General features: G+C 47.7%; 1 protein-coding gene and 1 long non-coding RNA gene across 3 annotated transcripts in view; one reads left to right on the forward strand and one right to left on the reverse strand.

Annotated features, from left to right (window-relative positions):
- Window positions 1-4359, forward strand: part of LOC136577183 (uncharacterized) — a 93259-nt gene extending 88900 nt beyond the window's left edge. For both annotated transcript variants that reach the window (XR_010786445.1, XR_010786444.1), the window contains exons 2-4: window positions 3638-3732; window positions 3819-3974; window positions 4065-4359. This is a non-coding gene — a long non-coding RNA (uncharacterized lncRNA). The remainder of the gene's footprint in view (window positions 1-3637; window positions 3733-3818; window positions 3975-4064) is intronic.
- The window catches only part of LOC136577180 (nuclear factor 7, brain-like), a 407170-nt gene that overhangs the window by 83641 nt on the left and 306925 nt on the right, over window positions 1-16604 (reverse strand). The window lies entirely within an intron of this gene.

Raw genomic sequence — 16604 nt, forward strand, 5'->3', positions numbered from 1 at the left:
TGACGCTGGGTTGTGGGCTCACGTATTTTGGCCAAAATATCAACTAATACCTAGGATTTATCAGTATTTATCAATGACATGCAATGCAGCCTTAAACCTTGGGTCACCCAGGGTGCCAGTGTGGCTCGCCTGTGGGGTGCAGGGCAACCTGCTGGATTCAAGTATGGCATCTCCAATAGGTTGTAGGCCTGAATGGTGCACTACACGTACCATGTGGCCTGACACCCTGTATTTACTCTTCTGTGCAGGAATAAGCACTAAACAGCAGCCCCCTTCAGTATCAGGGCTCAGTCCTTGGCCCCCTTCTCTTCTCTATCTATATAGCCCCGATTGGACAAACCATCCTTAAATTCGGCCTCCAATACCATCTCTACGCTGACGCCACCCAACTAAACACCTCTTCCTGTGAGATCTCTGAACCTTTCCTCCAAAACCTCACTGAATGTTGACCGCTGTCTCTAATACCATGTCCTCTCTTTATCTCAATCTTAACCTCTCTAAAACTGACCTTCTCGTCTTTCAACCGACCTCCCCTCAACATGTCCAATCCAGTGTCTGGCACCATAATAACCCCCAGATAGCACGCCAGCTGCCTTGGGGTCACACTGGACTCTGACCTCTCCTTTACCCCCCATATCCAATCTCTGGCCCAAACATGCCACATGCACCTCAGAAATATTGCTAAAATCCGTCCGTTCCTCACCACGAACACGCTAAAGACACTCATGGTCGCCCTTATCCACTACTGACTAGACTACTGCAACTCGCTATTCATTAGCCTTCCTGGGACAAGACTCGCTCCACTCCAATCCATACTAAATGCGGCAGCTAGGCTCCTTTTTCTATCCAGCCATTACTTAGACACCTCTGCACTATGCCAGTCGCTGCATTGGCTGCCCATCCATTGCAGAACTAAATTTAAACTCCTCACCCTCACCCACAAAGCTCTGCATGGCACCATGCCACCATACATTGCCTCCCTCCTGTCTGTACACCACCCAGCCGGCTCACTCCGATCCGCTAACACACTCAGACTAAACACCCCTCTAATACGAACCTCACATGCATATCTTCCGCGCGGGATCTTGCCACAAGTACCACTGTTATACTCAGGAATACTTTTCTTTCTAAGGAGTCAGGGAGGTGGTGATCGCTCCTTCTGGCCACTATTTGGCATTTCAGGAGCTCCTGGTAATTCGCTTCGGCATAAAGTGATGATAAAAAACTCATCTGTATGGATTCTCTCACACAAGCATTTTTTTTTACAGCGCACCGTCGGCATATCTTCCGCGTGGGATCTTGCCACAAGTACCTAATGAATTGCGTTCTTGCTGCATGCCAACAATCCACATACATTATCTTAGCGTGTATGCGCGCATAATGCATGCCAAGATAGTGCTATATGAAGGAGCATCACAGCTACAGTCCCAGAAGTAGTCCAGGGTGACCCAGAGTGTGAAAGTAGAGCAGCATCGTGGGGTTGGCCAGTTGGAGGGGGGTAAGCTGTCCAGAGATAAACCACCAGCAAGCCCTGATGACATAAGGGCGAAGATGAAGAACCAGCTGTATCCCTGGGGTGAAGCACCCCATACTGTGCACAGAAGAAGAGGGAGACTTGCTCCCCACATGGCTGGTCACTGCATTGGCGGTGCAGAAGAATTGCACCACCACTGTGGTGGTGGGGTAAACGGACTCACAGGACTGTTGGTAATGTAAAGGGTTAATATGGCAGTATAGTTAATAGTTGAGCAAGGTCCTGCAAGGTTTACTTATGTGTTATTAAAGTGTAATGGTATATGGGATGTTTATAATGTTATGCATAAAGGGTTAATGGCGATGGTGTAATGTGCCTGATGGGATGTAATAGACTGTAATAATGATGAGGTGTAATGGTGCAGTTAGGCACATGGCATAGAGTGTATATGGGATTGAGTAATGAAGCCTGAAAGTGAAACCGCTAGTTGATGATGTGACGACCTCTAGACTTTAGTATCGTGTATGACATGTTTTACGCCTTCTGTAAGTGGCATTGGAAGTTAGGGCCTATAGCCAGTATAAGGATGTATTTAGCAATTACACTGCAAGGAATACGATGTAAAGCTATTCTGATAAAATATGTTTAAAGTCATGTGCCTTTTTGCTGCCAGGAGGAACTAATGAGGTACTGCGCTGGATATGTCAGCAAAGGACGAAAAACATGTATTTTGAGTCGCTTTATGTAAAGTACTGTTGCTTTAAGCGAGAGTTTACAGTAACATTATATTGCAAAGTCAAAAGTACAGGAGCCCTCCTATGAGGTATAACTATGTTTATTATGCCATCCTGAACCCGTGTCATACCCTCACCTGTGACTAGTTACAGCACCAAGGAGTCTAGAGGAGGACATAGGGGTCTGGAGGAAGACAGAGGGGTCTGGGGGAGGACAGAGGGGTCTGGAGGAGGACAGAGGGGTCTGGGGGAGGACAGAGGGGTCTGCAAGAGAACAGAGGGGTCTGGAGGAGGACAGAGGGGTATGGAGGAGGACAGAGGGGTATGGAGGAGGACAGAGTGGTATGGAGGAGGACAGAGGGGTCTGGAGGAGAACAGAGGAGTCTGGAGGAGGACAGAGTGGTCTGCAAGAGGAGAGAGGGGTCTGCAAGAGAACAGAGGGGTCTGGAGGAAGACAGAGGGGTCTACAAGAGGACAGAGGTCTCTGGAGGGCACAGAGGGGTCTGCAGGAGGACAGAGGGGTAAGGAGGAGGACAGAGGGGTCTGGAGGAGGACAGAGGGGTCTGGAGGAGGACAGAGGGGTCTGGAGGAGAACAGAGGAGTATGGAGGATAGAGGAATATGGAGGAGGACAGAGGGGTTTGGAGGAGGACAGAGGGGTCTGCAAGAGGACAGAGGGGTCTGTAGGAGGACAGAGGGGTCTGTAGGAGGACAGAGGGGTCTGTAGGAGGACAGAGGGGTCTGCAAGAGGACAGAGGAGTATGAAGGAGGACAGAGGGGTCTGGAAGGCACAGAGGAATCTGCAGGAGGACAGAGGGGTATGGAGGAGGACAAAGGGGTCTGGAGGGCACAGAGGGCTCTGCAGGAGGACAGAGGGGTATGGAGGAGGACAGAGGGGTCTGGAGGGCACAGAGGGGTCTGGAGGGCACAGAGGGGTCTGGAGGGCACAGAGAGGTATGGAGGAGGACAGAGGAGTTTGGAGAAGAACAGGGGTCTGGAGGGCACAGAGTGGTTTGTAGGCGTAATGAGTGGTCTGGAGGAGGAAAAAGGGGTCTGGAGGAGGAAAGAGGGGCCTGGAGGAGGAAAAAGGGGTCTGGAGGAGGAAAGAGGGGTCTGGAGGAGGAAAGAGGGGCCTGGAGGAGGAAAGAGGGGCCTGGAGGGCACAGAGGGGTCTGGCAGCAGCTTTTTCGCTGCTGTACATTCAAAACACATGCCCACCCGCTCTCAGTATGTATGTGTATGGGGGTGTTGGGCAAGATACCCTCTATTGGCCTCCATTGGGTGAATGGGGGCCTGATGCTATGTTTGGTGTATATGCCAAGAGAATTCCAGGTGCATGCGTTGTATGTTGTATGTGTTCACAAAATGTGATCTGAGTCTAATGTGTGGCTGCGGGATGCCCTGTAATTTGTCTTGCTTGCCTCCCGTAGTTTCTTATGGACCATGGGGCTATCACGTTAAGAACTTTTGGAAAATAAGACATCAGAGAGACATTCTCTACCTCTTCTATGAGGACATGTTAGAGGTGAGGAGATTACGTCAGAATAGGCTTCTTTATACAAATGTGGCCGTCTTGTGAGAGCTGATCAGAACTTCTAAACTTCTACTTAGGACCCAAAGCGAGAAATCAGAAAAGTGATGAAGTACATAGGGAAGGATCTACCCGATGATGTTCTGAAGATCCACCAGCGTACAACCCCATGGCCAACTACAGCACCATCCCGAGCTTCGTCATGGACCAAACCATCTCACCCTTCATGAGGAAAGGTATAAATGCTTACCTCCCATTAATGTCTATTACAGTAACATCTATGTCTGCCATCCTAGTCACTAAATCTTGTACTTCCTTCATTCCAGGAACCTGCGGAGACTAGAAGAGTCATTTCACAGTGGCTCAAAATGAAATATTTGATGAATATTACAAGAAGGGGATGTCTGACACCGACCTGACCTTCCGCTTCTAGGAGCATGAAATCACCTGTATACATTTTTAGAACTTTTTAGATTCAGATTCTACTCTTTTTGGCCTTTTATCTTTTTGGTATTAGATCTAGTATTACTATTCCCTGTATGGAAGACACAGGATCCTCCTCCTCGCATTCATTTACAACCTGAATTGTCTTTTGTACCTGTTAAATGTTAATTATGTGTAACAATATCCTAATTGTGTTTGTTTATAGTCAGGAGTGCATTGCCTTCTGACACACAAAAAGGAACCTATCCCTGTAATGTAAGGAGCTGTAAGACCTGCTCACATATACTGACTGTGGACAGGATACGGATCCCCAACACACAGCAGGACTATAAGATCCCGGGGATATTCACATGTTCCACGTCCAATGTTGTGTACCTGATCATGTGCAGTAAATGTCCTGTTGGGGGGCTTTATATCAGGGAAACAGGACAAAAACTGAGAGCCAGGATGAGATCTCATTACCACTCAATTAAAGAGGGAAAGACGGAATTACCTGCGCCTAAACATTTTTCTAGTCACGGACACAACATAGCACAGATGAGATGAGAGTTATCATATTTAAGGGCAACTTCAAGTCTCAGCGTCACAGAAGAATTTGGGAGTATTAATTTATGGCCATTTTTAATACCCTCAAGAATAAAATGACCTCGGAGTGGGGTTCTTGTATCAGGGGAGAATATGCAAAATCTGAAGTAGAGCTAACACACAGGCCTGGTGACCCCCTAACATCAATTTAGAGACCATATAACTGTCATATTCTTTAGCAGTGGACTAATTAAGTATTTACTTCTCTGCTCATCTTGTCTGGTGTTTGTTACCATGCAGGCAGGGCGGCGCAGGGTCCCGCGGTCGGCGCGCCGCTCTGGTGTCGGCTCCGGCGTCCTGGAGCTCTGGAGTCGGGGCTCTCCTGGCAGCGTGTCCGCCCGTAGGGTGCCACCCGCACTCCTCCATCTTTCTTATGCATCTGTGGGAGAGTCGGCTCCTCCCACTCTCTGCCCCTGGGCTGAGTCTTGCAGTTATAAGGCTGGCAGTGACCTGAGCTCACTGCCAGTTATTGGTTCTGTCAGCGTCTAGTAGGTCCTGTCTGTCTCAGTTCAGCCTCTAGTTTGTTTGTCAGCTCCTTTTTTCTCCAGCTTTGCTTTTGCTCTGCCTTTTCTGTCGGTCATTTCCATCTGCCTTTCTGTCGGCACTCTGTCCCCTACTAGTTAGATCCATCTTGTGCAGTCGCCAGGTCCCTAGCCAGGGTAGGGACCGCCGTCCAGTTGTCCGCCTGGGGTTAGCCAGGGCCGAGGCAAGTAGGCAGGGACAGTGGGGTGCGGGAAGTTTAGGGCACCCCACCTGGCGCTTGGGGGTCAGAGTGCCGTAACATAATTACTGGCCCTTAAACTGTTTTCTATGGAGGCGATCAGCGCCCTTGCGAACCAGCTGCAAGCCCTGGTGCCGGTGGTCCAGGATTTATCCGCCCATATGGCAGCCCAGGAGCAGCGGGTGTTGTCATAGGGTCCGGACGCCTTAACCAGCCCAGAACCTAAGTGCCCTCTTCCCGAGGTGTTTTCTGGGGAGAGGAACAAATGTTTTGTTTTCCAACAGGCGTGTCGCTTGTTTTTTCGGATGCGCCCCCGTTCTTCCGGGTCGGAGGCCCAGAGGGTCGGGCTTATAATGTCCCTGCTGCGGGGCTTTTTCCATCGCCGAGGGTTCCTCCTGCCTGCAGTCCGTGGACTCCTTTTTCCAGGAACTCGAGGGTATCTTTGACGAAGCGGACCGAGCGGGGTTGGCGGTTTCGCGGCTGTTGGCGCTGCATCAAGGGTCATTTTGTGTGGAGGCTTATTGCTCCATCTTCAGACGCTATGCGGGGGATACGGCATGGAACGATAGCGCTCTGAAAGACGTTTTTCTGCAGTGCCTCTCGGACGCAGTAAAAGACCTGTTGATTTCCCACCCCGTTCCCGGGTCTTTAAGGGAGGCAATGGAGCTAGCGGTGAAGGCAGATAGGAGGCTCAGGTCTAGGAAGCAAGACAGGCAGGCCCGTAGAGTCAGGGAGGTCGTTTGCCCTGGTCCCTCTTCTTCCTTACCAGTCTCTGTTCCCGAGCCGATGGAGGTGGATCCGCTGGACCCCAAAGAGCGATGCCGGATCCGATTGTTGCATCGTCTCTGCCTCTACTGCGGGAAAGCTGGACATCGGGTGATAACCTGCCCCCTGAGGTCTCAACGCTCGCAGTCGGAACCATCGGAAAACTCAGAGTCCTAGGCAATTGTAGGGAGCATCGCCTAGGACTTCAGGTACTTCCTAAACTTTTGGTACCGTGTCAGGTTAGATTCCGGGATTTTTCCCGATCAGGGCAAGCGTTTATTGATTCTGGAGCAGCCGCTAACCTGATAAGCCTCATGGATGAATTTGTGGCGCTGAAGACGCCAATTCATTTTACCAGTATTGATGCTACCCCTCTCTCCACAGGCCTGGTATGATGGAGGACCCCAGGATTACAGTTCACAGTGGGGATTCTCCACTCGGAAGAACTGTCTTTCCTGGTTATGGAAAAAATGTCGGTTGATGTGTTGCTTGGTATGCCCTGGTTGGCACTGCACAATCCCCAATTTGATTGGTCCACCCGGGAATTGACTCATTGGGGATCATCCTGTCATAATCACCTATCTACTATAGCCATGTGCTCCGCAGATACAGTGCTCATTCCGGAGTATTTGTCAGACTTTCAGGATGTATTCTCCAAAAAACTGTCTGAGGCTCTGCCTCCCCATAGGGAGTGGGACTGTGGTATTGATCTGATTCCCGACAGTCTCATCCCTAAGGGAGCCATTTTCAATTTGTCAGGCCATGAGCATGAGGCCCTCAAGTCCTATATCTCAGAGGCTCTGGCAAACCGACATATCTGGCCGTCCAGGTCCCCTGCCGGGGCAGGTCTCTTCTTTGTAGAGAAGAAGGACGGGACACTAAGGCCTTGTTTGGATTATCGGGCCTTGAATAAAATCACAGTGAAGAACCAGTGCTCCTTGCCCCTAATTCCTGACTTGTTGAATCAGGTGGTAGGGGCCCACTGGTTCTCCAAACTGGACTTACGGGGGGCTTACAATTTAATTCGCATTAGAGAGGGAGATGAATGGAAGACGGCGTTCAACACCCCGTTAGGACATTTTGAATGTCTGGTCATGCCTTTCAGACTCTGTAACGCCCCCGCTGTGTTTCAGGGTTTTATGAATGCGGTCTTTCATGACTTCCTGGGGGTATTTCTGGTCATATATCTTGATGACATTCTGGTGTACTCGCCTGACTGGGATTCACATGTGCGGCACCAGAGGTTGGTCCTAACCCGTTTGCGCGAGTATCAAAGTTAGAGAAATGCACATTTGGTTCTAAACAAGTATCTTCCTTGGTTATGTAATTTCACCCACGGAGATTCAGATGGAGTCTGATAAAGTAGCAGCAATCTCCCAATGGGTCAGACCAGACAACCTCAAGGCTCTCCAGCGGTTCTTAGGTTTTGCAAATTTTTACCGCTAATTCATTAGGAATTACTCGGTTATTGCTCAACCCCTGACCGATCTGACTAAGAAGGGGGCCGACTTGGAAAAATGGTCGCCTGCAGCCCTTGAGGCCTTTAGTCATCTAAAAGGGCCATTTACGACTGCCCCGGTGCTAATACAGCCGGACGCACGACTACCCTTTTTCATTGAGGTAGATGCGTCTGAAGTGGGGAGAGGAGCAGTATTGTCGCAGGAAGTCAATGGGAGATCTGGGTATAGCCCATGTGCGTTCTTTTCGCGGAAGTTTAATTCAGCAGAACGCAACTATGACGTGGGTAACCATGAATTACTGGCTATCAAATGGGCTCTGGAAGAGTGGCGACACCATCTTGAGGGTGCTAGACACCCAATTACCGTGTATACTGATCACAAGAATCTGGTATATCTCGCCAATGCTAAAAGACTCACAGCTCGTCAAGCCAGGTGGGCGTTGTTCTTCGCCAGGTTTAATTTCATCATGACATATATCCCAGGAGAGAAGAACGTGAAGGCGGACGCCCTGTCACGGAGTTTCGGGGTGCCAGATAGTGAGACTATGACTCCCGAGAATATCTTGGCCCCTGGCGTGATGGTGGCAGCTGTAGAGTCTAACTTCGTCCCTCAACTACAGAATGCTCAGCAGGATGCTCCTTCGGGGGTGCTGGAGGGCAGATGGTTTGTGCCAGAGACCTTACGTCTTAGAGTCATGGATGAATCTCACTTGTCGGTTCTCGCAGGGCATCCAGGGTTTCAGGGGACCCTGGATCTTTGTTCCAGACACTTCTGGTGGCCAGGCATGTCTCAGGAGATCCGCAACTTTGTTAGGGGATGCTCGGTCTGTGCTCGCAATAAGAGTCAGCGGCGTCCTCAGGAGGGTCCCCTGAGACCGCTACCGGTTCCTTCCAGTCCATGGTCGCAGTTATCGGTAGATTTCATAACTGATCTACCAGAATCCCAGAAGTGCACCACTATTTTAGTGGTGGTCGACCGGGTTCTCAAAGATGGCACATTTTGTGGCGTTAAAGAAGCTACCTTCGGCAAAAGAATTTGCCAAGATTTTTGTAAAAGAAATAATTCGACTACATGGGGTTCCCCAAAATATTGTATCTGATCGCGGGGTTCAGTTTGTGTCGCAGTTTTGGCGTGCCTTCTGCAGAAACCTGGGAACGTCGCTTTCCTTCTCTTCAACATTCCACCCGCAAACTAATGGTCAGACTGAGCGGAAGAACCAAAATTTAGTGCAATATTTACAGTTGTTTGCTAGCGAAAAGGCTCATCAGTGGGCAGAGTTCCTGCCGTTGGCAGAGTTTGCACTAAACAACCGCCCTTGTTCTTCCACTGGGGTATCTCCATTTTTTTGTGTATACGGTCAGCATCCTCGCTTCCTTACAGCAATCCCTACTTCTTCTGTCTGTCCTGCAGCTGATGTCGCCACAGATACGCTTCGGGGAGTATGGAAAGAGGTACAGAAAAACTTGGAAGCAGTGTTGTTTTAAGTGCAAATTAATCTAGCTATGTCTGTGCCTCTTAATATGCGTATATCTATATAAATAAAAATGTAAATGTTCGTTTGTTCAAAATCTTAAATCTCCGAAAGTTCTTCACCGATTGCTTTGAAATTTGGACACAACGTTGCATTCAAATACGTGCGTATTTTTATATACCTACTATTATATAGCTCTCACACCTGTGACAGGTAAAAACATGATTTTTTGGAAAAACTGCTCATTCCGCTTTGAAATTGCCATTGAACATGCAATTCATTGAAACTCCCACGTGCAACATTTCCAAAGCATCCGGCATGAGAAAAGTATTGCAGAAATGCAAGTTTATTGTTTGGGATGATTGCACAATGGCGCACAAAAAAAAAATGGATCGATCATTGCAAGATTTGTGTGGAAACATCAGACCATTTGGGAACGCATTAATATTGCTTGCAAGAGATTTCAGGCAAACACTACCTGTAATTCCTCGATCACCACCAGCGGATAAATAAATGCTTGCCTGAAATACTCTACTTTGTGGCGACAGGTAAAGACGGAAAAATGAACTCCAGATATGCGTGTCCAGCTGCAGAAGATCGATCAGCCGAGATATTCTCACATCACTTGCTGGAGATTGGGAATGGATAGGTGCTGGTTGATCGGACCTCAGGACGAATTTCACTGCCTCATAACGTCTGCAATTTAGTGACATCAAAAGAAGAATTGGTTAAAAAAGAATTTCCCAATATTCAAGCCAATTCTAAGAATCCTGATTGGCTGAGAGAACGAGCTATTCTTGTGGCCAAGAACAAAAACATCTACGAACCTAATATCATCAGTCTAACATTTAAAGCAAGGCAGTCACATGGCAACACTATTGTGGAAGTAGACGAAGGGGTTAATTATTAGAGATGAGCGAGCGTACTCGTCCGAGCTTGATGCTCGTTCGAGTATTAGGGTGTTCGAGATGCTCGTTACTCGAGACGAGCACCACGCGGTGTTCGAGTCAATTCAATTTCCTTCCCTGAAAGATTTGCACCAGTTTCTGGCCAATAGACATGCAGGGAAGGCATTACAACTTCCTCCTGTGACGTTCCAGCCCTATCCCACCCCACAGAAGTGAGTGGCTGGTGAGATCAGGTGACCGCCGAGTACTTAAAGTGGGGCCGCCCGCGGCTCGCCACAGACGCACGCTGGCAGAGATTAGGGAGAGTGCTGCTGCTGCTATAGGGAGAGTGTTAGTGTCTACAAGAACCCCAACGGTCCTTCTTAGGACCACAGCTCACCTAGTGCATTACTGTTGTGGCTGCTAGGAGCAGCTGTGCACTTTTTCTTTTTTTTGTATATCGGATGTGCAGCCCCATTACAGCTATTCCATTTAACCAGACTGAGCCACAGCAACATGTGGCCAGGTACGGCTAGTTTGTATATATATATATATATATATATATACCCCTTCCAGATCTGTTTCATTATGCCTGAGCATGAGTCCTAAGTAGGTTTGAATACTTGCTATAACATCATGTATTTTTGTTAGTCATATCTACAAGATTACTTGGTTTCCTGTCTCGAACATGCAACCTCATACATGATCATGTCATTGTGTTATGACATGATCATGTAGGAGGTTGCAGGTTCGAGACAGGAAAATGTTCCCTAGACCCTGACATCACAACCACTGGCCTATTGACTCCATGGATACACCTTCATCATATGGTTCTGTAGGAAACAGGAATCATCACTCTGCCATGATCCATTGAAATCTTTCCTGAGCCCATGTGAGGCATTGTTGGCGATGACAAGGGGCCATCCTTGTAATCCTCCTTCTTTTGAGCCTGTGTAGATGCAAAGTATGCCACATGGTCATTGTGTCAGGGCTAGGTTTCCTTGCTCCTGCTAAATCCACTTCCTGTCTCCCAGTTCTGACTCCGCCCTGCTACTAATTAGGACTTCCTATAAAAGCCTGACCATGCCTCAGATCCAGTGTGTGATTATTGTGTTCCACCACCGTGATCAAGCGCCTCTTCCTTCAGCTCCTCTACAAGCATACTGATACCTACTGCTGCTGACCTTTGACTACGCTTCCATCTCATCTATTCGTACTGCACACTGTGACTTCCCAATAACGACTCCCGGCTATGCTGACTACTCTCCAGTGACCGGCTCGGCTACTACACCTGCGGCTCCAATTCAGCATCGGTAAGACGCAACAAGAAAATCACGTTCCCTAAAATGGAGTCCTTAGTAGCCATGCTCAGGAAATAGGTCACAGAGCTCCAAGAGTTCTGTGCCTCCTGAGATCGAGGGGTTACAGAGGTAACCCGTGGAGATGCACAATTCACGGCCAGACGTCCACATGCCATTGCCACCAAAATTTACTGAAGATCGTTGCCAATACAGAGGTTTCTTAAATCAATCTGCAGCGTCCGAGGAGCGAGCCTCAACCTAGGAGACAGCAATGGAGAGTTTGGGCCTTGTCATGGGACCCTACCGTCTCCCACCCAGAGGGTAACTGGGGACACGTCCAAGGAGCTGAGAACAGGCTATTAAATAGGGAAACTCAACAGTGGTATACCACAGTCACATGTGATGCCACCATTCCGTCCTCTGCGGTGAATTCTGAAGGGTATAATAAAGAGTCCACGCACACACAGTTGATTTACAAAGGTTGAACCAGGAACGGGCGGTAAAGCTGTTTACTTGCAGAAACTTGAAAAACAGTCCATACAAAGTCCAGCAAGACACTGGTGCAGGAAGACTCGTGGTGTGACGGAGGAATCATGGGAGGACAGAGGGATTACACAGGCCTAGTTATCTGTGGTTCTCTGATCCCAGCCACTCTTTAACCCTTTCTAATCCAATTTGTATCCTGGTTTTTCTAAGGGGCTTACTCTTTTTCTGGTGTTATACAAAGGCGCTATATGGTGGCTAAAGCCAGTACTGCGTGAGGTGACACATTGGATAGACTCCGACAGCAGAGAGGCTGGCAATTTTCAGTAAGAGAACCCCGACGGACGTCTTCCAACATTGGAGCTGTATAGCCTTAAATCATAATGTCTTTAGAGGTCAGACAGTGGATTGGAAAGGGTTAACTTGCACTCTCCAACTCTCTATCGGTTCACACTTATGGGGTGGGACATACTTTCAGTGCTGCCCAGTGGGGTCTGGCAGACTTGCAGCTCCTCTCTTGCTTTTCAGTGATGGGGCCTGGGTAGAAGGGACCCAAGACACACATATCTCATCTGCTCAGCTTCCTCCATCTTCCCTACCCTGCAGAATTTCTGCCCCTGCCCACCTGCATAAGATTGCATTACAAAACGCAATCCTAGGCAGATGGACACGATTTGTGACTCCTGACAACCTGGAAGACTTCATTCAACTATGCATCTGGATTGACCAGAGACTTTCCGAATGGTGAAAAGAGAGACTGCGGGGTTGGGGTACTAACACCCCTTATTCCTTCCAACAATACACGGAAAACAAATTGTGGCATGCTCTATTTCTGTGTGGGTCTCGCAGAGTCCTGCACAGAAATATCACTCTCGGTGCCTTGGCTCTGCTCTGCGCATGCACGGGATGGCCGGCAGCCAGAACGTCACAGAGCCGGAGCCGCAGGAGAAGGTGAGAGCCGCACTGGTCCCTGCAGGAGATTTCTCGCAGGGGATCCGACCTGGCCATCTGTAGGTGGCCTAAAGGTGTCTGTGTGCAGACAGGCTCCTGACTTGAGCATCCCAAACAGAAAGCTGATAGGAAAGACCAAAAGAGTAAAAAAAACTCACTCATGCATATGACAAGGTCACATGACATACAAAAGATACATTTCCAGACATAACCCAGACAGTAACCCATTCAGTGCTACAGCTGTACAATACACATCATATTCACTCACATGGGAGACACTGACAACACAAGACAACATAGACCATTCAAAAACATCTAGAAAGACCGGTACATTGACTTCTGTACACTATAAATGCCAGATATATTTCCAGATGCAGCCCACCTTGTTTGCCAGTGACAGGAAGAAGGTGTTTTTCATCATTAACCTGCTCACTGATGAGGCACTCGCATGGGCCTTGCCATACATAGAGACTAATAGTAATATGCTTGACAGCCTAGATGCCTTCACTACTGCTATGGTTCATATTTTTGATGATCCGTACCACTGTGCCATGGCTGAAGGGAGATTACATAACCTCTAACAGTGGCAACGTTCCGTTGCAGAGTATACAGCAGAGTTTTGGCACAGGGTGATTGATACCACGTGGAATCTAGCTGCACAACAGAGCCAATTTCGTTGGAGATTATCATAGCGTGTAAAGGATGAACTTGCCAGAGGGGAGACTCCTGACAACCTGGAAGACTTCATTCAACTATGCATCTGGATTGACCAGAGACTTTCCGAATGGTGAAAAGAGAGACTGCGGGGTTGGGGTACTAACACCCCTTATTCCTTCCAACAATCCACACTGAGCCCTTCGCCGAGAACTGAAGCCACACGAGAACCGAAGCAGGTTGATGTCTTCCGTTGATTATGCTTCTCTCATCCCATTTATACTGCATATCGATACCTCCTGCTGCTGACCTTTGACTACGCTTTCGTCTCATCCATTTGTACTGCATACTGTGACTTCCTGATAACAACTCTTGGCTATTCTGACTACTCTCTAGTGACCGGCTCTGCTACAACACCTGCGACTCCAATCCAGCATCGATAACACGCAACACACTGTGGAAATTTGTCTAACTTCCCCGCTGTTGTACTGCTGGGTCTGTTGGTCCACTGTAACAAGTCAATGCTGAGATAGCAGACGTGGCATCTAAAGATCACCTTTAGGATCAACCACACATGGCCTGCAGAAGTGTAATCTTTTGAATGACATATTTCCATCCAGTTTTGGTACACTCTTGATATTGGCTGTTCCTGAACCGCAGTAAGTGAAACTTTTTCATAAAAACCTGGCACCACACATCCGTGCGCCAACAATCTGCCTGCAGTCAAAGTCACTCAAGTCACAACCATTACCCATTACTGTAAAATTTTGTCTTCTGCTGTGCAGAGGAGAGGTCAGCACATTATCAGGGAGCAGTTTGTGATAGGGCCGTCACGTGGTACGCCAATATTGATCACGTGTCAGCTGTTCCTAATGCAGTGATCAGTCAGTGTACATGTGACATCACTATCCTCCCATTATATATATTAGGGGAAATGTATAAAGACCAGCATTTTAAATACCAGTCGTAAAATTATTTCCACTATGCGCCTAATATATAAAGACTTGCACACCTCTTCATATATTGAAAAGGTATTTTCAAATTTCAAACTTTAATGTGATCGGTGCCTAAAACCTAGAACTGGGCACCGTTAGGTCAGCAAGCGGATGTGGACCCGCTTTGCCACAAACTGATTTGGCTTTGGGCTAAATCTGGAGGCTGCACTTGGGATACCCCGGTTTTCACCTCTTGCACCTCAAAGTGGCATTTGGTCTTCCCTGCGGGGTACACAAGCCGTTACTCGCAAAAGTAGTCTCAGTTAGTTGGCAGCTGACACTAACATAAGACCAAGGTGCAAAACCTATTAATGCTATACTCACCTCAGATGAAGCCTGTTGCAAAAAAAAGGATTACATTGTGAGCCATTACTATGCTTCCTAAGAGCAACGTGCAATACAATTACGTAAACTTCTAACTTTTATCTATTGGCCAACTATACAAAGTTTCTGACAAGGCCTTCAATTAAAATGATCTATACTGCTGATCTGCTCATAAGTCTCCTCACTATCCCACACCCCAAACCACTTTTCGATACAGTCCACTCCCTCCTCAGCCCCAAAGAACTGGCGCCCGTGACGGATCGCAGTGCTGAAGAGCAAGCCGCCCATGGCGCTACACAAATAAGGATTACTATTATTTTATTATTATTATGAAGGGATCCCTAAGGCCCAAAGGCCCAAGTAAAACACAAACTTTCCACCCACTACGATTACACCTTTGGCCCGACACTTTGTAGCTATTTTTCCTAGATTGCCAGCAAACAGATGAATGCACACCTAGCAAAAAATGTAAATTAAAACGCATAGGCCTCCTCAATATCCCCTCTAGCCCACCTTTCCATCTCCAAACGTGGTGTGCTTTCTACCATTAAAGGTAGGTAGAAAAAAATGTTCTTTCAATCTGCTGACTATCTAGGAGAAATAGAAGGACCATCTAGCAGAGCTCCTCAATATCACATATGCAGACCGGACAAGTTTACAACTTTTACCCTAATCCTTAAACTAATATTACATTTCCAAACAAAACAGCAAGTTCCTCACCGTTCACAGGTAATGGCTCACATTAATGTGGTCGGTGCCTAAAACTTAGAACAGGGCACCGTTAGGTCAGCAAGCGGATGTGGACCCGCTTTGCCACAAACTGATTTGGCTTTGGGCTAAATCTGGAGGCTGCACTTGGGATACCCCGGTTTTCACCTCTTGCACCTCAAAGTGGCATTTGGTCTTCGCTGCGGGGTACACAAGCCGTTACTCGCAAAAGTAGTCTCAGTTAGTTGGCAGCTGACACTAACATAAGACCAAGGTGCAAAACCTATTACTGCTATACTCACCTCAGATGAAGCCTGTTGCAAAAAAAGGATTACATGGTGAGCCATTACTATGCTTCCTAAGAGCAACGTGCAATACATTTACGTAAAGTTCTAACTTTTATCTATTGGCCAACTATACAAAGTTTCTGACAAGGCCTTCAATTAAAATGATCTATACTGCTGATCTGCTCATAAGTCTCCTCACTATCCGACACCCCAAACCACTTTTCGATACAGTCCACTCCCTCCTCAGCCCCAAAGAACATGCCACCGTGACGCATCTCAGTGCTGAAGAGCAAGCCACCCATGGCGCTACACAAATAAGGTTTATTATTATTTTATTATTATTATGAAGGGATCCCTAAGGTCCAAAGGCCCAAGTAAAACACAAACTTTCCACCCACTACAATTACACCTTTGGCCCGACACTTTGTAGCTATTTTTCCTAGATTGCCAGCAAACAGATGAATGCACACCTAGCAAAAAAATTAAACTAAAACGCATAGGCCTCCTCCATATCCCCTCTAGCCCACCTTTCCATCTCCAAACGTGGTGTGCTTTCTACCATTAAAGGTAGGTAGAAAAAAATGTTCTTTCAATCTGCTGACTATCTAGGAGAAATAGAAGGACCATCTAGTAGAGCTCCTCAATATCACATATGCAGACCGGACAAGTTTACAACTTTTACCCTAATCCTTAAACTAATATTACATTTTCAAACAAAACAGCAAGTTCCTCACCGTTCACAGTTAATGGCTCACATTAATGTGGTCGGTGCCTTAAACCCAGAACTGGGCACCGTTAGTTCAGCAAGCAGATGTGGACCCGCTTTGCCA

Source organism: Eleutherodactylus coqui, chromosome 8 (genome assembly GCF_035609145.1).
Source record: "Eleutherodactylus coqui strain aEleCoq1 chromosome 8, aEleCoq1.hap1, whole genome shotgun sequence".
NCBI lineage: Eukaryota > Metazoa > Chordata > Amphibia > Anura > Eleutherodactylidae > Eleutherodactylus > Eleutherodactylus coqui.